Here is a 22,269-nt window from a genome sequence, read left to right as displayed (position 1 = left end):
TGATGGGTTCAAGACAAGTTGTGATTTTGTAGTTTATCTGATGTTTCTGTTATTCGGTGGGAGCGATGCCCTGCCCCCAGCCTGTTGCATGGGTGCACATTGGGTCTCCGGGGCCTTCTAGACCTCTCAGATAGTCGTAAGAAAATAATCTTCTTGTCCCAACCCCAACATGCATTTAATTCTGCCCATAATTTTTGTTTTGTATTTTTCTAAAGTTAGAAGCAGAGAGGCAGTCAGAGAGACTCCCGCATGCGCCCAACCGGGATCTACCCAGCATGCCCACCAGGGGTGATGATGCTCTGCCCATCTGGGACATTGCTACGCTGCAATCTGAGCCATTCTAGTACCTGAGGCAGATGCCATGGAGCCATCCTCAGCGCCCCGGCCAACTTTGCTCCAATGGAGCCTTGGCTGTAGGAGGGGAAGAGAGAGATAGAGAGAAAGAAGAGGGGGAAGTGTGGAGAAGCAGATGGGCGCTTCTCCTGTGTGCCCTGGCCGAGAATTGAATTTGGGACTTCCACACGCTGGGCCAATGCTCTACTGCTGAGCCAACCAGCCAGGGCTTGCCCATAATTTTGTCTGTTGATGGTTTCTTCTCTGGGTGTCCAGAAATGTCATTTTTCAGGGTTGTGGTGAACTTGCTTGTTGGTGTAAAAATAGTCATTGCAGCATTTTTTCCTCCTGGAAAATAATAAAATACTGGAAACAAATTAAAAACAAATAAGTCCCTTCATGGAGAGGTTCTCTTATGCCAGGTGTTATAGTATTTCACAGGGGCAGATGCTGAGCCTCACAGCCCCCTGCTCAGGCCAGTCTGTAACGTCCATGTTTTATTGGTGAGAAAAAACCAGAGCCCAGAGGACAGAGGCCCTGTGGCTCCGGGTTTCAGAACTGGTACATTCTGAAATCACAATTCAATGTTTGGCCTTGTAAGAAATGCCTGTTTCTGACCCAACAGTTCAACGTTGAGGAATGCATTTTAAGCACATGATCGGAAATGTGTACAAAAATGCATCCACAAGGAGGTTTCTGGAGTCTTGATAATGTCCTGGGGAGGGGGGATTTGTTAGCGAAGGCGTCCTGCGGGTCCAGGGAAACTGGAATCACTAAGGAGGACATATGCATATTAAATGATGTGAGGTGTGGCTTGTGAAATGAGGGGGCTGGTTCCACAGCAGGATAGACGTGTGTCTCAATACTGGATGTTACTTGCAGGGGTGACTAGTGGTGTGTGTGCAAGCAGAAAACGTCCTGCAAAAAAATGTGGCAAGGAAGGCCATCTTTGGGTGGTGGGATCAGGCTGTGGTCTGTTTTCATGCCTTTCTGTGTGACCCGAACATTTCTTTTACAATGAGCCCACGTTGCTCATAGAACAACAACAACAAAAAGAAGAAGACAAATGCTTCTTTTTCCATTTTGAGAAAGACACATTAGTCATTTGAAAAAAGTGAGACAAACATTGCGTCTAAGGTATGGGATGCATTAACCAAGGTATGAGTCACCTCCGCAGAACCTGGGACGATCTCTGTGCCCAGCATCATTGGTATGAGGGCTCTCCCCTTGGGAACTCCTGTCAATGAGCAGACATTGACCACACATTGGAATTAATTATGCAAGGAAAGTGTTTGCTGATTCTGAAACCAGAGAGCAGAGCACAGACTCTGGCACCTGGTGTGGGAGGGGTTGGGGAAGAGATGGGTGTCATCTGGGCAGGAGGAGCATCAGTGTAAAGGTGAAGAGGCAGGAACTAACCCCATTTGTCCAGAGGACGGTGAGGAATCGGCTGGGACTGGACCTCACCATTCCAGGCAGAGGCAACAAAGGAAGCTGACAGGTTGAGAGGCAGTGAAATGCTCTATGGAGTCCCAAGGGGGACGGCCACCGCTGAAGGGGTTAGGGTGCTTGTAACGGGGTGCCAGAGCTAGGGCTGCTTTCTGGGAATACCCCGCAGATGAGTGGGTGGGACAGTCCTGAGGACGAGGCCACCTGCCAGAGGGCTGTATGGTTCCCAGGAAGGAAGTTTCCAGGTGATTTGGCCCCAGCCGCCACCTAACTGCCGCTGTAGGAGAGACCCCTATGTGGGGGCCACCAATCTGAACCCAGGGAACCCCAAGAACCATGAACAATAATAAGACATGACATTGTTAAATCACTAGCTGTGGGATAGAGCAGGGGTGTGGTCCTGCCATGAAGACAGATAGGCAGCACCCCTGAAACACGGGGCATGGGCTTCAGGACCACGTGGTGGGTAGCTGATGACAGGATGCTGAGGAGACTGTCCACGAAAGTCAACAGGTCTTAAAGGAACTGTCACTGAAGACACCGGAGTCCTGGAGGCTCTGTCTATGGGACGTAAAGAGAGGGAGAGGAACAGCAGCGGCAGCTGCAGGGGTATGGGAAATAGAAAACGCACCCAGTGAGGGAGCGAATGCAGCCACCTTGTGCTTTGTGGAGACCTCAGTGGCTGTAGGTGTCACCTTCGACCCCCTCACTGGTGACCTCTGCCCAGGCCATGGGCCTTCCGCTCTATCAAGGGGAGAAGCTGGCACCTTGGGCTGGCTGTGAACCAGCTGGTCACGGGCTTTGCTCTCTGAGACCTGATTGGGACCGGGGATTGCAGGGACAGGTATGAACAGCAGAGGGAGGATAGGGAGGGTGCAGGATGCCAGGCTGGGGGACAGGTCCAAGGGCAGGACACCTGGGGTCAGCAGGCGTGGTGGCCTGGAGGCTCAGTACTGGGTCCTCAGTCCTTTACTGCTGGGCACTGGATGCCGGGGGCAGGGGCTTCTGGCTCTGCTCCTTGGCTTCCTGTGCAGACAGTGTGGCAGAAACACAATGCTAAAAGCATAGAAAGCCACCCACATTTATAAAGGGGTCCCCTCCATGATTGGTCCTGCCCTGAGTGTGAGTTCCCCTACTGACTCAGATCCCTGAGATGTGGGTCAGCCAGCCATAGGCTCCCAGTGGCTGCTGGGACGTATCTGGGTCAGCAGTAGTCTGAAGTCTCTGGTGCCTTTGCTCAGGCCCTGCCCAGTCGGACAGGTGGGAGAAAATGGCAGCAGGAGCCTTGGCGAGGGGCCAGGACACTGGCTGACAGAGCCACCCTGCCCATCAGGTGCTCACCAAGGGGATGGTCAGCCCTGCACCAAGGGTAGAGCCGGGAGTCCAAAGTCTCCCGGGAGCCCAGAGACACCTGCTTGCTCTTGGGGGAGGAGCTTACACTTGACCCCGCCTACCCCTTTACCTTCTGTAGTCAGGACAGGACTGCATCCTGGACGACATGGAGCTCTGGGCCTGTTCTCTGCTCCTCCCCCCCACAACTGTGTGGTGTTTCTCGTTAGTCACTTGGTCTACTGCGTCATCCGCAGATCCTCTACATGGTGATTTATTCTAATGTGCTCAATGCCACTGAACTGTGCACTTAAAAATGGTGAAAATGCGATTCCCGGCCAGGGCACACAGGAGAAGCGCCCATCTGCTTCTCCACCCCTCCCCCTCTCCTTCCTCTCTGTCTCTCTCTTCCCCTCCTGCAGCCAAGGCTCCATTGGAGCAAAGATGGCCCGGGCTCTGGGGATGGCTCCAAGGTCTCTGCCTCAGGTGCTAGAGTGGCTCTGGATGCAACAGAGCATCTCCCTCTAGTGGGCATGCCGGGTGGATCCCGGTCAAGTGCATGCGGGAGTCTGTCTGACTGCCTCCCTGTTCCCAACTTCAGAAAAATACAAAAAATAATAAATAAATAAATATTCTTTAAAAAAATGGTGAAAATGGTAAATTTGATGTTATATATATTGTACCACAATTTGAAAAAAAAGAAAGAAAACTAATAGTTAACCTTTAATAGTAATATATTAATATTATGTAATACAGATAGTCTCCTACCCCAGCAGCCTCAGAGGCCCAGGTGACCCTAAGTCAGTGTCTGGCTGTCCTGCTCTCAGAACCCTGCCCACAGAGCCCCTCCAGGACCCTGCCTGGTGACCACCCCCACTTTGCCAGGGAGGAGGCCACCTTGGAGACCCTCCCCACCCCTCTATTATATCCTCTCCTCGACACCCTCTACAATCTAATTGTCCGTGGTTCCTCTCCCAGGAGGAGTGCGTGAGCAGGCAGGGTCTTTGTTCACTGATAAGTCTGGCCCCTCTTACTGGCGCAGAGCAGGCAGAGCTACTGAAATTTGCAGAACGCATGAATTCCTCAGGTCTCCTGTGGCCCAAGGACTCATAAGCATCTTAAATGCATTCACTCTGAGAGGCAGGGAGGTTCCCAGGTGACTGTGGCTGACGCCCTTGGATACCCTGGGCCTTCTGTCCTCCACCTTCCCTCAGCTCCTTGGAAAAGAAAAGGAAACCTAAAAACCTAAAGTACCTCCTCTCCTGTGAGCAGGCACAGGCCACACTCTGGCCAATGACTGAGCACCTGTTCCTGTCTAACTGTCTTGGCCATCCGTTGAGCCAGGGGACCTCACCTGGGGCTGAGACTGTGGCTGGGAGGGAGGAGAGATGAGCCAGGCAGCCCCAGGAGAGCTGAAAGGGGGGCCATGGTTGGGTACAAATGGGACAGCTTGTGGCAATGCGTGCTGCACCTCTGTGAGCAGATCCTGGCCCCTGGAAGCTAGCTCCCAGGGTGTTCTGTGAGCAGCTCGGACTGAGGAGGTGCAGACAAAGGCCCAGCTACCTTTGTCCTCCACCTGCCCCTTGTCCTCTGTTTACATCCTTCCTTCCCGTAAGGGAGTTGGGCACTGGGCCCTAGTGGCTCTGAGCCAGGCACACCTGCCAAACAGGTTGGGCAGAGCCTTGGGGGGTGGGGAGCAGGTGATTCTGGCCCTTGGGGAGCAAGTGCTGGTCCTTCTGTGCCAGGCAGCAGAAGAGGCAATACCTTCAGGGGGCCAGCAGGCTGGGGAGTGATGTCCCAGTTGCCAGAGGCAGGTGGGCCAAGGCTCCTTGTCCTCAGGAGGCCTTTCCTGGCGGGAGACTAAGGTCTAGGGAGAGACACGGAAGGGTAGGTTCTACATTTAAGCCACTGGTCCCCCTGAGAGATCCCATGCAACATGGTACCTGGGCAGGGTGGCTGTGCCAGGGCTGGGCTCAATCCTGCCTGGAGCCAGGGGGCTCTGTCCCTCTCTGGGCTTTGCTCCGTAGCCAGGGCAGGGCCGGTGACAGTGGCCGTGCAGGGGGCAGCTGTGCAGGGAGCCAGGAGAGAAGGTGCCATGGGGAAGAATCAGGAGGGAGGACTTCTCTATTGGCCCCCCTTCCTGCAGGTCTAGGGAGAGCCAGACCCTGGGTCGGTCAGACTCAGTGGGAAGAAGATGTGTCTTACTCCCCATGGGATTAACAACCAAGTTCATGTGAGATGTGTTCTCCAACAGTCCTCCTGTCCTCTGCATGGTGAGGACCAGACAGACACCCTTTCACCAAGGCTGTGCCGACTGCCCGCTGCACCCCAGCCCTTCCCTGGTGACCAGACCATGCTCTGTTCACTGCTGTATCTGCCAAGGGCTCCTTCCCCCCCATTTCCTTCTCCGCCCTCACTTTCGCCCCTCAGATCCTCCCTCCCTCTCTCAGGATCCACTCAGTGGACTGTGATGCTGTGGATGGGGTATGTGAGGCTCCACGTGGTACAGGGAAGGCTGTTCAGAACGGAGGTGACAGCCAAGCCTCTGTGATGTGAAACCAATTTACATCAGTCACCGTGGACCCTGGCAGCACGAGAGCTGCCCAGATCAGTAAGACCACAGAACCCCATTCTCCACGGTCCAACCTGGACATGACCCTTAGTCAACCTTCGGTCTAGATGCTGTCCTCTGTTAGCCCAGGTTCCCAAGGGCCCATGTCCTGATCTTCAGATGTCTCCATCTCAACAAAGGCTGACAGGGACTGCCCGCCCATCTGTCCACTTATCTGTGTACAGAGAAATGGGTGATGGAGACTAACCCATACTGGGTTGCCAGCCCTTATCTCTGGGGGAGCCATAGAAAAAGACTGTTCATTTCTTCTTTTTACTTTCTCGGCATGGTTTGAATCATATAATAACCGTGTACCGCTTTAAAAAAAAAAAAACAGCCTTATTGAGATTTAATTCACACACCATCACTTTCGCCCTTTAAAGCCTGTGGGGCAGTGTTATTTCCTGTACCCATGGAGCTGTGCAGCCCTTCAGACCTTTGTCAGTACCCCACAAATGACCCATTACTGTAAACAGCCCCCCCACCTGTCAAACCCTGATCTGCTTCTGTCCCTGTGGAGCCGGGCATTGCACATCCAATGATGTCATGCACAGGTGGCCTTCTGTGTTGTGTTTCTGTCATTCAGCAAAACATTATCACAGTCTGTCCACAGGGTAGCATATACTCCATTCCCTTTTGTGGCTGAATGTCTCAACCATGTGTTACCCTTTCTGGTGCTTCACAAAGACCGGGTCGGCCTTGGGTCCGGCGGAGGGGAATTGCAGCAGCTGAGCTGTCTGCATCACTCATTCCTCAAAAATGTTGTCGTGGAGTGCTGACAGTTTGACGTGCGGGAGGCACACATGTGATCGTGACAGAGAAGGTCTGTGCCCTCGGGTGCCTTGTATTCCCATCGGCAGAGGACAGATAACCAGACAACAGGTGAAGCTACGTGCTTGGAGGAGCAGGTGACAAGGGGACGTGCTCGGGGCAGCGTCCGCAAGGGTCTGTTTTTGGAAGGACAGTGATGGCAACCCTTGAATGTGTGAGGCGTGAGCAAGGGCCTGTCTGAGGGAACCTGGGCAGAGGGGCCTGGACACGAAGATGCTGGTGTTTCTGAGAATCTGGAAAGCTGGGAGCTACAGCCAGCAGGTGGGTGCATGTGGTGGGCCCAGGTGAGATGGTCTGGGTAGATGGGGCCCAGGTGGACTGGGCCCAGGGGACGGGGGTTAAGAGTGGACTGGAGTAACAATGTGACATTCATTTTCAGTCTGGTGATCCCATGGAGAGAGCACAAGGAGCAGGCGTGGGGGGTGGACACCAGGCAGCTGGCCATGTAGTGGCTGCGGTGGGGACAGCGGGCCAGACCAGGCATGGAGGTGTCTGGTGTTTGCTCTGAGGATGGTGATGCCACAGTGGGCCAGGCCCAGGTAAAAAATGACCACTGCCATGATTTCTGATGCTTTTTTCCCAGGCTTGTGGGGTCGGCAGAGGGAAGGGCGAGTCTGGCCTTAGGTGCGCAGAGCTAGTGTGGACAAGCCCAGAGCGGCTTGATGGGGTGCCTGGCGGTGGATAGGGGGTGGCAGGCTGCCCCGAGATTGTGGCACCTGTAACAACCAAGGCCACTGCATGCCCCACCTGATCCCTGAAACCTCGTGGCTACGCTCCTTCCCTCATCCCTCCTGCACCCAAGCTTCCTGGGGGCTGGGACGGCCTGCTCACCCTGGCTCTGTAACCATGGACACACTGGTGTAACCTGAGCTGGCCTCCTGTGTGTGGGCCGGTGTGGTGCTGTGGGCACTGGGCCAGAGAAGCAGACAGCACATCAGCTCTGGCCAGAGGAGTTGGCTGAGAGCACTCTGCTAACAGACCGGAGTCACGAACTCAACAAAGCCCTTAGCTGGGGGGTAACCTTGTCGCAGCACCCAGGGCAGCTGTCACTGTGGAGGGTGAGGCTGCTAACACTGCCTGACCAGCTGTCCCTGTTCTGGACTGGTCTGGGTCATCCTAGGCAACAGGGTCCCCGGAGGGAACACTGACAAGATTAGTGTGAGTGGCCTGGGGACCCTGTGACCCTCAGGGAAACACGTCCTGGGAATGCAGGCAGGTAAGCTGCTTTTTCCAGTTTCCCTCCCCAGAGGAAGGACAGACAGGCTCTGCTCACCCTGCAGAGGTTTATCTGGAACAGTGAGTGGGGATGGGCCAGGCCGAACAGGAGCTTCTGATGCACCGGCACACAGCCGGGGACAAGTTTCTATCCATTCCACAGACCTCTGGCAGCGCTTATGCCTCAGACAAGGCTAAGTCGGGCCTGGTTCTGACCTCAGGGAGCTCAGAGTCCAGAAACTGGGCCACAGATGCACATCTCTCAGCAGTTCACACTCCCCTCTCTCCCTCTCTCTTTCTCCCTTGATCCAGATACTTATTCATCTATCTGTTTTTCCATCCATCCATCTGTTTGTCCATCTCTTCCTCCCTTCTTCCCTCCCTCCCTCTCTCCCTCCATTCATCCATCCATCCATCCATCCATCCATCCATCCATCCATCCATCCATCCATCCATCCGTCTATCCATCTGTCCATCCATCCCCTCCATCCATTCATCTATCTATCCATCTATCCATTCATCCATACATCCAGCCATTCGTCTGTCTGTCCATCTGTCAAAACCCTTGCCATGCTATGTCCCTGTTGATTGAGGCACCAAAAGGAATCAGAGCTTGTGTCTTGGGCACTACTGTGCGCTCAGCACTTAGTGGGTGCTCAGTAAAACTTTGTTAAATGAATCAAGACATACATAATTGACCACAATACAAGCTGGGGTAAGGGCTTGTATCTCTATTACTCACCACTAAATCTCAGTGTCTGGGTACTCAATAAATGTTATTTTTAAAAAATAAAATAAAGCCTGACCAGGCAGTGGCACAGTGGATAGAGTGTCAGACTGGGATGCGGAGGACCCAGGTTCGAGACTCCGATGTCGCCAGCTTGAGCGCGAGCTCATCTGGCTTGAGCAAAAAAAAGCTCACCAGCTTGGACCCAAGGTCACTGGCTCAAGCAAGGGGTTACTCGGTCTGCTGTAGCCCCACAGTCAAGGCACGTATGAGAAAGCAATCAATGAACAACTAAGGTGTTGCAATGAAAAACTGATGATTGATGCTTCTCATCTCTCTGCGTTCCTGTCTGTCTGTCCCTATCTATCCCTCTCTCTGACTCTGTCTCTGTCCCTGTAAAAAATTTAAAAAAATAAAAAATAAATAAAATAAAAAATATTTTAAAGAAATGCCGACCAGGTGGTGGCACAGTGGATAGAGCATCAGATTGGGATGCAGAGGACCCAGGTTCAAGACCCCGAGATTACCAGCTTGAGCGGGAGCTCATCTGGTTTGAGCAAGGCTCACCAGCTTAGACCCAAGGTCATTGGCTTGAGCAAGGGGTCACTCGGTCTGCTGGAACCCCACGGTCAAGGCACATATGAGAAAGCAATCAATGAACAACTAAGGTGCCGCAACGAAGAATTGATACTACTCATCTCTCTCATTCCTGTCTGTCTGTCCCTCTCTCTGTCTCTCTCTGTCTCTGACACACACACACACACAAATAAAAATAAACAAGTAAATGAATGAATGAAGCTTTGGAAGTTCAAAGAAGGGAACAATTCGGTCTCCTGAGAGAAAGGAGCGTAGAACAGAGAAGAAAGACTGGTAGCTGAGAAGGCTTTCTACGCTGGGTCATCCCACCAACCCTGGGAACACTTTTGGGGGACAGAGAAGCTTTAAGAGGAAAATCCCATGTACAAACCTGTGGACCTGTCTTTAGGTTGTGGGGTTCTTGCAATGGGGTCACCAGGGAAAAAGCCTCAAATGCTTGAAGCAAAGAAGCATCAAAACAGGGAAAAACCTGAGAAACTGTCACAGCTACAAGAAACCCAAGGAGACAGGGTGGAGCGGAGAGTAGAGAGGGTCTCTGGTGACTCGGAGGTCACAGGAAAGGGTTACAGAGGCGTCACTCACTTCCCAATCACCAGTGGAGTGCCAGGCAGGGGCACCAATGTGAAAGGCCCTGTCCCAGCCTCCAGCAGTGTGGTCTGGATAGGAACTTCACAGGAACAGGTCACTGCACAGGAAACTGGTGCCCTATTCAAGTTGTGTCCTCTGCATGGTGGCAGGTGACAGGGTGTGATTAACTGTGCCGTGTATAAAACAAACAGGTTGACTGAGAGTTTGTGCTGTGCCAGGCGCAGCGCTGGGTGTTGAACAAAGACCCAGGAGGAGCACAGGTACCCCAGGCCGAGGGTCAGCCTGCACCGGGGTGTGGAGGCCTGGTCAGAGTGGTCACCTGGGGCAGGGGCCACATCCCAGGAGGCCACACAGGGCCATAGTAAGGGGTTTGCATTTTATACTGTGGCTGGAGTCTTGCCCAGCCTTGAGGGACATGTAGCCCCCTACCCCCTCACCATGCCAGGAGTTTGGGTTTCGAGGTTGTTATGCTGAGAAAGCGTGTGAGCACTTGTGGACTCCCAGAAGGAGTCCATGTCTTTCCTGCTGGGCTGTGTCTCTTCTCTGAGGCCCGTCTGCACACATGGCAGCCAGGGGTGCTCCCAAAACTGCTGGGCTGCTGCTGTCCGTCCCCTTATTTTTTTTTAATTTTTAATTATTTTAGAGATACAGAGAGAGTCAGAGAGTGGGACAGATAGGGACAGACAGGAATGGAGATGGATGAGAAGCATCAATCATCAGTTTTTCATTATGACACCTTAGTTGTTCACTGATTGCTCTCTCAAATGTGCCTTGACTGTGGGCCTTCAGCAGATCGAGTAATCCCTTGCTTGAGCCAGCGACCCTGGGTCCAAGCTGGTGAGCTTTGCCCAAACCAGATGAGCTTGCGCTCAAGCTGGCGACCTTGGGGTCTCAAACCTGGATCCTCCACATCCCAGTCCGACACTCTATCCACTGCGCCACTGCCTGGTAAGGCTGTCTGTCCCCTTATTAAACCCTTGACAACTTTCCTTTGTCCCCAGGGTCAAGTCCAAGCTCCGTGACCCAGCTTAGCTGGCCTGGTGTGACCTGGAACCTTGCTGTCTCCTGCCTCACCAGGGATGTGGAGTAGTCTCTCCCTGATGCAGCCACACTGGCTTTTCTTACCAACAAGTGGCTCTGTCTGGGCGCTGACAGATGATCACCCTCCTCCCCGCACCCCCGCCACGGGCACGATCCAGTCAGTTTTACAGAGAGACCCCGGAATTTTCCAGGCCCCAAACTTGCACACATCCCCACCGTGAATGGAGGGTGGTGGCCAGGGAAGGCGGCTAACACAAGTCCTCAGCCCATAATGCTGTCCCCTGCCCCTGCCCCAAGGTGAAGATCAGGGCTCTTCCCTTCTCTCTCAGTGGGACTTAGGCTGAGGCATCACCCGCTGTGCAATGATGAGGCTTGGTCAGTGGTGGCCTCATGGACTTGGTTTGAATTCCGTGGGGGTCTGTGTTCTGCTGGGGATGGTGAGGAAGCTGAAATGGGCCAGGCCCACAGTGTACGGTGCCCCGTCTTCCCCTTGCCCATTGGCTGCAAAGCCCTAAATGGGACTTGCTCCTGCTCAGGTGAGAGGAGACTTCTCAGGGCAGGATGGACAAGGCCCCTTGGGCTCCTCCTCCCTGGCAAGCGCTCTTCCTCACCAAAAGGTGTTACAGGCAGGAACCCTCTCAGAGGAGGCCTGACCTCCGGGCCATGTTTTGGGGTCCTGGGGGAACCCCTGTAAGGCTTGAGATCATGGCTCAGGTTGTAAGAGGAGGCCTAACACCTGTCTGTCCTTTTGCAGGTTAGTGGAACCAGTGGAATGCTGGGCCGATTGTTTTAAATCTGAACCTGCCCAAAGTGACTTGATGGAGCTTCAGCCTGTCCCCGGTCTCTCCCTAGCTGTGACAAGGGGAGGGGCCCCGGCGGGCTGGGTGCATGGGCGTCCGTGAGCGAGGTGAGGGCAGAGGCATACACCTTCCCCACGTCAGGCTGCAGATCTGGCACCAGGCTCCCAGCAGGCTGGAAAGCTGTTATTCTAGAACCTAGTAACTGCCTGGACTGGGCAAAGATAACAGCGGCTGTGTCGAGTCCAGGCAGATAACAGCTTCAGAGAAAGCTGATAAAGGCATGAGATGTACCAGGTTAGGTCACCAGTCTGGCCTGTCTGCCTTCTGCCGGGTTCAATAAATCCACCCCCAAGCGTGGCTCCCACACAGCACGGAGCCCGCGTGTCCTGAGGGTCCTGTCGACCTCTGCTCTGGCCTTGCAATGCTGCCCCCGACCCTGTCTCTGCTGCCATGGGCCCCCTTCCAAAGGCATTCACTCATGTTCTCCTTTGCTTAACAAATGTTTAACAAATGTTTTACGAGTGCCCGCCTTGTGCACGCACAGTTTTGGGAGGCGGAGGCACGGTGGGGCAATCTCCAGGCACGGTCCTCGCTGTCCCGTGGCTCCTGCTCTGGGTGGTTGGGAACAAACCACACACCTGTTGTTACAGTGCATGGTGACTGTGGTGGAGGATGGGGACCTAGGGGACAGGCCTGGGTGGCTTCAGGCAGAGCAGTCAGGATGGCCCTTCTAAGGAGACTAGGAGGATGAGAAGGAGCTGAGGGAGAACCTTCCTGGAGAGGAGCGTGCCAGTGCAAAGGCCCTGGAGTGGCCATGTGTGCTCTCTGGAGACAGACAAGCAGAAGGGTGGGTGGGAGGGGCTGAAGCCCAACAAAGCAGCCGGATGGGCCCAGATAAGCAGTTTGGAGGTGAGTGGGTACAGCGTGGGAAGCCACGGGCAGCTGAGTCAGAAGAGATCCAGTTTATGTTGTGAAGATTTCACGTGGCTTTGTGTGGAGACAGGATGGGAGGGAAGTATGAGCAGGAAACTCAAGTGGGAAGGACAGATCCCGGTTCTCACGGTCTGTTCGACCACTGGCAAGTGGCTTGACCTCCCTGTATGTTTTCACAGGTGTGAGAGGGGCTTCACGCGGCCCATCTGTGCCAGGTGCTGTAGGGCACAGACGCAGTGGTGAGCAGGGCGGGCCAGTCCCCTGCCCCTGCCCCCCCCCCCGGAGGCTCTCAGCCTAATGGGAAATCAGATACAAAAGCGGAGACTGGCCCTATGACCAAGAGCTCCTGGGAAATTATGATGGAGGCTGGTTACCGGTGACTGGGTGGAGGTCGGCAAGGACACTGCACGAGGCGACATGTCTCCTGACACAAATGCCATCGGAAGGGAATGCCGGGCCAGACAGGTGATAGCAAAGCCTGCTTTACGGGCTAGTGCCACACCCACGTTGCTGCTCATAGGACCACACCAGTGGCAGCAGGGGCCCACGCAGCTCAGGAGTTGCCGGGGTACGGAGACGGAGGGGAAGGGAGCACCAGGAAGTGGGGGTGTTGCTCTCTCTGAAGCTCTGCCGTTTACTCGACGCCTCCAGCCCGACCCACAGGTGGCCCGCGCCTCATCCTGGGGGACTTTGAAAGCCCTCATGCTGTCCCTGCCCCTCAGCACAGGGCCTGGGAGTGACCTGTCCCCTGTACTGGACCCCCATGAGGGCTCCTTAAACACGTTGGCTGGGAATTGCCAGCACATCTCACCAGGAACCCCATCAGGGCACAGGAGGGCACAGAGCCTGTGGGCCTCCTCCCACCGCGAGGTGTGCAGGCACGCCTCATGCCTCTGATGGGACCTCACAACATTGCCTTGTGTCTGTGTGTTTGTTCCTATCTCCATCAGTCAGCCCTCACTGAGCCACCGCTGCCCGATGAAGAAGCTTCCAGAGGGGTGGGACAAGGTCTCCCAGATGCTTGAATTAACGTTGACCTTGAGAAACATCATCAACCCCAGTGGGAGGCCGGCTGGTGGCAGGGAGGCAAGTCATACAGAGGACGAAGGAGGGACCCATCTCCATGGCCAGAGCTGGGAGACCTAATCCTAGCCTCAGTTGTGACCCTGAACTTGCTAGGGCTCCCCTCTCTGAGCGTCCGTTTCCCCATCTGTAAAATGATGGGCACTGGGCTACACTGGTGATGCCTACATTGTTTAGAAATACCAGCAGAATCTACGAATCTCCCTAGTGGAACACGGGCACATGCCTGGGAGGAACGTGGTCACAGGCCCCCACATGGGTCCCTGCGGCCCCTTCCTGGATGATCAAGTGGGTTTCCGTGCTCGGGTGGTAGCTTTGGAGGCTCCAGCCCAGAGGCAGGACTGGTCTCAACTCCATGTGACCAAGGATGTGTGCCTGTTGGACTCTTAAAAAAGTCGCCTGACCAGGCGGTGGTGCAGTGGATAGAGCATCGAACTGGAATGTGAAGACAAAGGTTCGAAACCCTGAGGTCACAAGCTTGAGCCCAAAGTCGCTGGCTTGAGCAAGGGGTTAGTTGGTCTGCTGAAGGGCCGCGGTCAAGGCACATATGAGAAAGCAATCAATGAACAACTAAGGTGTTGCAACGCGCAATGAAAAATTAATGATTGATGCGTCTCATCTCTCCATTCCTGTGTGTCTGTACCTGTTTATCCCTCTCTCTCTCTGTCTCTGTAAAAAAACAAAACAAAACAAAACAAAAAAACTGTCGTGGGATATGCTTGCGGAGGCAAAGGAAAAAATCTTGTCTGGAACTCGAGTGTTCTCACCCTGGACATGTGGGTGGTGGAGAAGAGAAGGTCCCCCTGGGGGCTGGACCCAGTCATTCCTGCCTGGCAGATGAGGGTAGCGGGGAAGGCACAAGTGACAGGAGCTGGGAGGGGCATGGGCTGCAGGTGGTGACAGGCAGAGGCTGCGGAGCCAAGCACAGTCTCCTGGCAGAGGCTCACCTGTGCCAAAACAAATGGGGGAAGGGGCCCCTGGGAGTTTCAGGGGCTGCTCCTCCCCCAGCTAAGGATCTGGGACGTGGAGGTGGCCCCTGGCCAAAGCAGGCACCACCTTTGCCACCAAGCAGTGCCTCTCCGCACGTTCACACCCAGTGCCTCGCTGGCAGGGCTGTAAACCGAACCCTGGGTGCCAGGAGCGAGAGAGCCCCCCCTCCGCCCGGCTCCTTTCTGCTCCCAGGCTCACAGGGTCCAGCCCAGGGAGGAGGTGGGGAGGGGGTGTGCGCAGTGGGCTCGGGCAGGTGAGGATTAGGGCAGATGACAGGTTGTCAGCACAGGGGGACAACTCGTAATCCCCAGCTCCCCACTGCAGGGCCGTTGGGTCCAGCCTCCAGAGCAAGCTACCAGACGAGGCTGTGTTTCCATGAAGAGAGAACAACTGCTCCCGGCCCAGACAAAGGGCCCTTTGTGCAGCCCTGGGACCCAAGCTCCAGCAGGGAGCCTCTGGGGGACAAGAGGGACAGCCCCACCCTTGGAGAGGGGAGGGGAGGGGGCAGGGCTATTCTGGGTGAGGCAGAGGCTGCCCCCCCCCCCAGCTTGGCCCTGATGGGCAAAGGGCACTAGTGACGCCTTACCGCCTGTCTGAGGGGCAGGCCAGGCCCAGAGAGGTGCAAGGGGGGGCCCCCTTCTGAACTTCCAAATGCATGAGTCGTTATCCCTATGAGGTCTGCATGGGGTTCAGCACCCACTCCCCCACCCCCATGTGAGTGAAGGGCTGACTTCTCACAGCAGACCTCACCCTGAGCAAACAGCTCTCAGCCGGAGGCATGAGGGCTTTGGGGTACAGCGTGTCTGGGGTTTCGGAGAGCCTGGGGGACATTTGGAAGCGGGAAGGACAGGGGCACGCTGCAGGAGGTCACAGTCCCAAAGGCAGTCTGTCCAGTGTGGTGCGGCCTGTCCGTCATGGGCTCCCGTGGCTTCCTGGGCCTACGTGCAGAGCACCTTCAGGTTTTGCAAAACAAATCAGGCTTGTGGAGAGAGTAGGGGCTTGGCCCCCCTTTCCTGAGCAAAGGAGGGACGTCTGCATAGGTGGGGCTTCTGCCCAACCCAAGGGCACCCCTCACTCATTTGCTAGTTAAATTCACCTCTGTCCCTCTGTCCACATATGAGGGGCCTGGCTCTAGACCGGCCTCCCAGTCAGGGGCAAACTTGAGGCAAAGAGCTGGGTTCACCATTTAGGGCAGGGGTCCCCAAACTTTTTACACAGAGGGCCAGTTCACTGTCCCTCAGACCGTTGGAGGGCCGCCACATACAGTGCTCCTCTCACTGACCACCAATGAAAGAGGTGGCCCTTCCGGAAGTACGGTGGGGGGCCGGATAAATGGCCTCAGGGGGCTGCATGCGGCCTGTGGGCCGTAGTTTGGGGACGCCTGATTTAGGGAGTCAGGTTTGGGACTACACAGGTAAAGACCAGAATGGCTGCTCTGGGGGGAAGACAAGCAGAAAATACTGAGTGCCTGCTCTCCAAACATTATAGCACAACCCCCCGATAACAGAGCCAAGTTTACTGGTCACCTCTGTGGAAGGGTTGATGGGTCATGTGCAAGTCCCTGTGGTGGATAGTCAGGGCTTTGACCTGCAAGAGAGAAGTCAGGCTCACGTGACGGTCGATTGTGTGGGGTAGGCAGTTTCTGTCCTCAGTGTAAGTAAGTTCAGAGGGTGACTCTCTAGGGGCTTGTCTAGGGTCTGAGAAGGGTGGCAGGCCAGTGATCCTGAAGAGCCGTGACTAGACTGAACAATGGAGACAAGAGAACCAGGGAGAGAGAAACTCCAGCTGACCCAGGAGAGGCCAGAACCCAGGCATGTGGGCTAGGAACCAGTCCCTGCCTGTGGAGATGCGTGTTGACTTTGGCAGTCCTACCTGTACCTCCGCCCCCCCCAGAAGGGCCTGACACTAACCCAGGTGCCAGCCCTGTCCTGCTCCAGCCAGCTGTGATGGGCTGCTGCCCCAGGAGGGGAGACACCGTGGGGCATGTTCTGGGGCGGGGGCTGCTTCAGGAGAGGCTGAATGAGGCCAGGGCTGAGGGACACCAGGCCCTTGCTCAGCAATGTCACTTTCCAAGGTCCCTGTGAGGTCCCTTCCCTCCTACATTGCCCCCTCCCCACCCTGTCACTCTCCCTGACCACCTGTGAAGTACTTGACCTCATTCTCTATGGTTTGGAGACCTGCACCAGCACTGGGTCCATCATCCTGCCATGATTGGGTGGTTTCAAAGAACGTGGAGAAACCCTGTCCAATCCAGCCACTTCTCTGTCCCTTGACTCAACTCCAGAGACCTCCTTTCCACTCGATGTCAGCAGCCTACTTGCTGACTACAGACGTATTTTGTCATCCCTGGGACTTGCTTGACCACTTAAATCTTAAATTCCAGCAGCTCGTGACCCCTCTCCCCTCACACACAGCTTCTTCTAGTCTTTATTTCTGAGGCATAATTTGGAACCTCCAGCCCTGGTGCCTCAGCCTGTCACTCAATCCATCAGCCACTCTCTGTATTTGTACCTGTGAGCCTGACATTCCAATGCCTTGCCTGTTAGCAACCTTTTGCATATGTCTTAGAAGTTCTTAACTGCCAAGGAGGGATCCTTCTATTTTAAGCAAAAGGGGATATATATATATATGTAACAGAGAGAGGGACAGATAGGGACAGACAGACAGGAAGGGAGAGAGATGAGAAGCATTAATTCTTAGTTCCGGCTCCTTAGTTGTTCGATTGCTTTCTTATATATGCCTTGACTGAGGGACTACCGCAGAGCAAGTGATCCCTTGCTAAGCCAGTGACGATTGGACTTCAAGCCAGTGACCTTTGGGCTCAAGCCAGCAACCATGGGATCATGTCTATGAGGCCGCGCTCAAGCTGGTGAGTCTGTGCTCAAGCCAGTGGCCTCAGGGTTTCGAACCTGGGTCCTCTGCATCCCAGTTCGACGCTCTATCCATTGCGCCACCGCCCAGTCAGACCTTTTTTTTTTTTTTTTTTTACACAGAGAGAGAGTCAGAGAGAGGGATAGACAGGGATAGACAGACAGGAACGAAGAGATGAGAAGCATCAATCATTAGTTTTTCGTTGCACATTGCAACACCTTAATTGTTCATTGATTGCATTCTCATACATGCCTTGACCGCGGGCCTTCAGCAGACCGAGTAACTCCTTGCTTGAGCCAGCGACGTTGGGCTCAAGCTGGTGAGCTTTTTGCTCAAACCACATGAGCCCTCGCTCAAGCTGGTGACCTCGGGGTCTCGAACCTGGGTTTTCCGCATCCCAGTCTGATGCTCTATCCCCTGCGCCACCACCCGGTCAGGCCAGGCCATTTTTTTTTAAGGGATAAAGAAGGATCCCAGATTGGTTGGAAGCCCCAGACACAGAGTTGAGGCTGAGCTTCCAAGAAGGAACCCCAGGCACGTGCCGAGGGAGGCTGCCCTGGAGAAGTCATGTCCACAGGGGCTCTGTGTGGTCCCCCAGCCAGGGTTGGTCTGTCCCGTGTGTCCTCTGTGTGATGTTATGGGGTGGTGGGGTGGAGGGAGGTGATGGCGTAAGCCTGCTCTTCCAATGCTGTATGTTGCTCTACTTTTGAGAACATGCATTATTTTTGCAGTTAAAACCAACATCAAATGTCACTGCTGTTGTCAACATCCTCTGTCGGGGTACTCTATCCCTGCAGATTGCCAGCACCTCTTGCCGGCCCGCTGCGCTGGCCTGCTGCTGGACTCTCTGGTTTGCCCCCTCCTCCTGCTCCCCAGCCCCATCTAGCTTGTCCTCCATTCTGGGCAGAGTAACTTTTCTGAAGTGTCAGTACTTATGGTTCTCAGGGCTCTGTGTTGCCCTGAGAATAAAGCCCAGACAAGGCCCTTTATGTCTGATCAGAGGTCTCTCTCAGGGTGGCTTCCTCCCCCTGCTCCCCCATTGGAACTCAACCAAAGGGTTAAGTGTAGCCAAATGCAAAGAAAAAAAATCAACAGCTAACAGACCAAAGAGTGAATATAAGCCACAGCTAAGCCTCCTTCCGGAGACAGAGCTTTGGATGTGAATCCCGTCTCCTTTTCCTGTTACACAAGTAAATAAACCTACTGGACAACAACCACATCTCGTTCATGAATAGAGCACCCCAAGTGGTGAACCCCTTGTGTTTGGTAACACATGTCCGCACCCTGAGCTTCTTTCTGCTGTCTTGGCAGAGAAAGGACACTCCCTGCCTGATTTTCTTGGTGGAAATTCCTGGGGGTGTCACTTCTATGCTGTACAACACAGTCGTTCCAAGTCCACGTCTTGGTGAGTCTGGGCACAGGCACACAGTCCGGCCCCCACCACCAAGCTTAGAGCGCCTCCATCGTCCTCGAAGTTTCCCAGGGGTCCTCACCCTTCCTCCAGCCCCTGACAGCATTGGTGGTCGTCCTGTCATGACTGCACAGACTTTTCTAGGGTGCTGAGGAAGTCAGGTTCCTGTACCCATGGCGACATTTCTGAGATTGTCCGTGAGGTTTCACATCATTAGTGCCGGGTCGTATTCTGCCGTTTGCATATGTGTCCATCCATTAGGCTGCTAGAGGTCATGAGTTGACTCCCGTTTCTGGATATCAGGCTAACACTGTCGTGAACACCCCTGTACGCGTGCCCGTGTAGACCCACGCTTCCGTTGCTCTTGGGTAGATCCATGGGTGGCGAAGCCAGGTTGTGTAAACAAGGGCATGTTTATGAGAAACTGCTAAGATGATCTGGTGGTGTACTGTTAGGTCAAACACACAGCATCACCTCTGTTTTTGTTTTTGTTTTACAGAGACAGAGAGAGGGATAGATAGGGACAGACAGATAGGAACGGAGAGAGATGAGAAGCATCAATCATCAGTTTTTTGTCGTGACACCTTAGTTGTTCATTGATTGCTTTCTCATATGTGCCTTGACCGCGGGCCTTCAGCAGACCGAGTAACCCCTTGCTTGAGCCAGCGAACTTGGGCTCAAGCTGGTGAGCTTTTTGCTCAAACCAGATGAGCCTGCGCTCAAGCTGGAGACCTCGGGGTCTTGAACCTCGGTCTTCCGCATCCCAGTCCGAGGCTCTATCCACTGTGCCACCGCCTGGTCAGGCATATCACCTCTGTTTTTTTTTGTTTTTTTTTTTTTTAAATTTTATTTATTATTCATTTTTAGAGAGGAGAGAGAGAGGGAGAGAGAGAAACAGAGAGAGAGAAGGGGGAGGAGCTGGAAGCATCAACTCCCATATGTGCCTTGACCAGGCAAGCCCAGGGTTTCAAACCGGCGACCTCAGCATTTCCAGGTCGACGCTTTATCCACTGCTCCACCACAGGTCAGGCATCACCTCTGTTTTGATGTGACACACAAAGCCCTCCTTTTCCACTAGGACCTCGGGAGTGTTTCAGCAAGTTAGAAACATGTAAATAGGAAGTAGGTGCCGAGGCTTCCATTCACGCACAAGAGCAAAGCAGGGTTGTGGGAGGGGACAGGAGGCCACACACGGGGTGGGAGGAACTGATTGCGGGGTGCAAACTGGTTCATGTCCAACAGAGCCAAAGGCGGCACCTTCGCATGACCTCCCCTACCAGGTGACACTTCTTCACAACATGTCACTTTCCTGCAGGGTAACATCCACTCTGATGGAGGCCACAGGCCTGCTCAGTGGTGAGAGTTAAGTTGCACATAGCTTCTCCCCACAAGCGACCCTGTGGTCATTGGGTCAGCTAGATGATTTTGAAAGACCAGGCCATCGTATGCTGCCTCCTTTCCAAATTTGGGGCAATTGTCCTTGAGTGGCCATGCTGCAATGCTCCAGCTTCTATAAATAGCTCGCTCTTTCCTGTGTCACCTTTTCTCTCTGTGTGGAGATGGAAACCCGGCCGCCCTCTAGGCTGGGCTGGGCTGGGCTGGGCTGGGCTGACCTCTCCCTCAGGCTGAGGTCAGAGGTCCCCTCTCAGCTGGTTTAGGTTAGAGGTCCCCTCTCGGCCAGATTGGGTCAGAGGTCTCCTCTCAGCAGTTTGGGTCAGAGGTCCACTCTTGGCCAGTTTGGGCACTCCCCAGTTTTGCAGGCCTCTGGGCCTCCCTCCATCTCAGCTTGCTGGCTTCTGCCTGAGTGTGGCTTCCGTGGCAGGGATGTCTGTCATTTCTGTGTCCCCAGGGCCCGTGTGTCCCCGGGGCCCGGCCAGCACCTAAAACCCAGCGAACCTCACAAATGTTTGCTGAGCAAATTGAATGAGGTGCTGGCCTGATGCCTCTGGGTGTTCCTCCAGACTCGGTGGGTCTCCATGGGGACCGGTTGCCATAGTAACTCAATCATGTCTCTCTGTCTCATTCTGAGCTGGGGGCTCTACAGAAAGAGGTGCCCTCCCCCCTCAAACCCTTTTTCCCCTGCCGGGGCCCTCAGCTAGTATGAGTGAGTGTCCTTGCCCCAGTGGTCTGAGGGTGACCGCGGCTTGTGTTGCTGAGGAAAGGTTTGGGGTCTCCCCATGTTTACATGGGGACTGTGGGGCTGGGTGCTCACTCTGTCTAGGGGTCATTGGAGGTTTAGGGACACAAAGAGCTTGATTGTAGGTAATTTCCTCTTTCTGCCTGTCCTGGGCCTTGTGTGCATATCTGGGCCTTCACTACCTATATTCTTGGCTTCATTCATGAAATAAACGGTAGCTGCCCCAAGTGTCTGAGGAAAGAACTTCCCTTGTGGGGGGCACTGCCGGACCTCAAGCCCCCTCTGGTATTTCCCTCTTTATTGTTGTCCATTCCACTGGTAACCCAAGGCCAGGCAGGGCAGGCTTTTGCACCAATACCCCATAGTGTGGCTGAGACAAGGAGGGCTTCTGTCCAGGGTTCTCAGGCCTATGGTGACAACGAAATTCATCCTCTAAAACTCAGGCACTCTGGTGGGAGACAGGGGGCGCTATTAACAATCATGATGAGACAACAGCATAAACCTCAACTGTCCTGGGCACCCTTGGGTGTACGGTCGGCCAGGCCGTTCACAGATACAGAACCCAGAGCAACATGTCACTGGGACAGCCCGAGGTTTTTGCAGGAGGTCCCAGCCCAGTGAGTGCAGGAAAAGACAGCCCGTCACAGGTGCGTGTGGGATGCTGGACAAGCCTGTGATCATGGCAGGGAAGAGGACGCAGATGGGGCTCCCGGGCACGTGGAGGCACCTCACCTGCCCTGAGACAGGCGGTGGTCTGGGTTGGCCTCTTGGAGGCTGAGAAGGAGGTGTAGATTCTCTGTTGAAAAGGTTGGGAGGAATAAAGAAAAAACAAACAAACAAAACAAAGAAAAGGTTGGGAGGAAGCAGGAGAGTTCTGGTCAGAAAATGCCACCTGTATGGAGGCACAGTGAGCGTGGTACATCGCTCTTAGAATGACTGCCAGCACCTGCCTCTCCTGGCCCGTCCTCTAGGCCAGCCAGACCCTCTGCTTCATGGTCAGAGGGGCCCTTTCGCACTGGGGCTCCGAAAAGTTTGTTGAATGAACAAGAAGCAGAGACTCTGCAGACGCCTCGGGTGATATGAACACAGGGTGCTCACTTAGTGTCCTTTTCTACAGTATTTGCATCTAACCTTCTAAGAGTCCAGCCCACAGTGCGGCATGCCAGCTGTCCACGGAGCACCCGTTAGGTCTTCGTGACAATCTTGCCCGGTGGGTGTGTCACCCAGATTTACAGATGAGGCTCAGGGAGGCCAGAAACCTGCCCAGGTCTCAGCTGACCAGGGACAAGCTGAGATTTGCCAGGAGGACCCGAAACTCTGCAT

The 22,269-nt window shown here is 54.4% G+C and overlaps 1 long non-coding RNA gene across 3 annotated transcripts; it reads left to right on the top strand.

Moving 5' to 3' along the window:
* The first annotated feature begins 6,569 nt into the window (after positions 1 to 6,569).
* LOC136389085 (uncharacterized) lies at positions 6,570 to 12,236 on the top strand. Of its 3 annotated transcripts, XR_010748261.1 has the most exons (4): positions 6,570 to 6,814; positions 6,933 to 7,092; positions 10,682 to 10,878; positions 11,476 to 12,236. It is a non-coding gene; the product is annotated as an uncharacterized lncRNA (long non-coding RNA). The 3 variants fall into 3 exon arrangements; XR_010748260.1 differs by lacking the exon at positions 10,682 to 10,878; XR_010748259.1 differs by having other exon boundaries at positions 10,682 to 12,236.
* The last annotated feature ends 10,033 nt before the right edge of the window (positions 12,237 to 22,269 follow it).

Source organism: Saccopteryx leptura, chromosome 1, assembly GCF_036850995.1.
Source record: "Saccopteryx leptura isolate mSacLep1 chromosome 1, mSacLep1_pri_phased_curated, whole genome shotgun sequence".
Taxonomy (NCBI): Eukaryota; Metazoa; Chordata; class Mammalia; order Chiroptera; family Emballonuridae; genus Saccopteryx; species Saccopteryx leptura.
The sequence above is the reverse complement of the archived record's forward strand: the minus strand, read 5'-3'. Positions and strand labels throughout refer to the sequence as shown.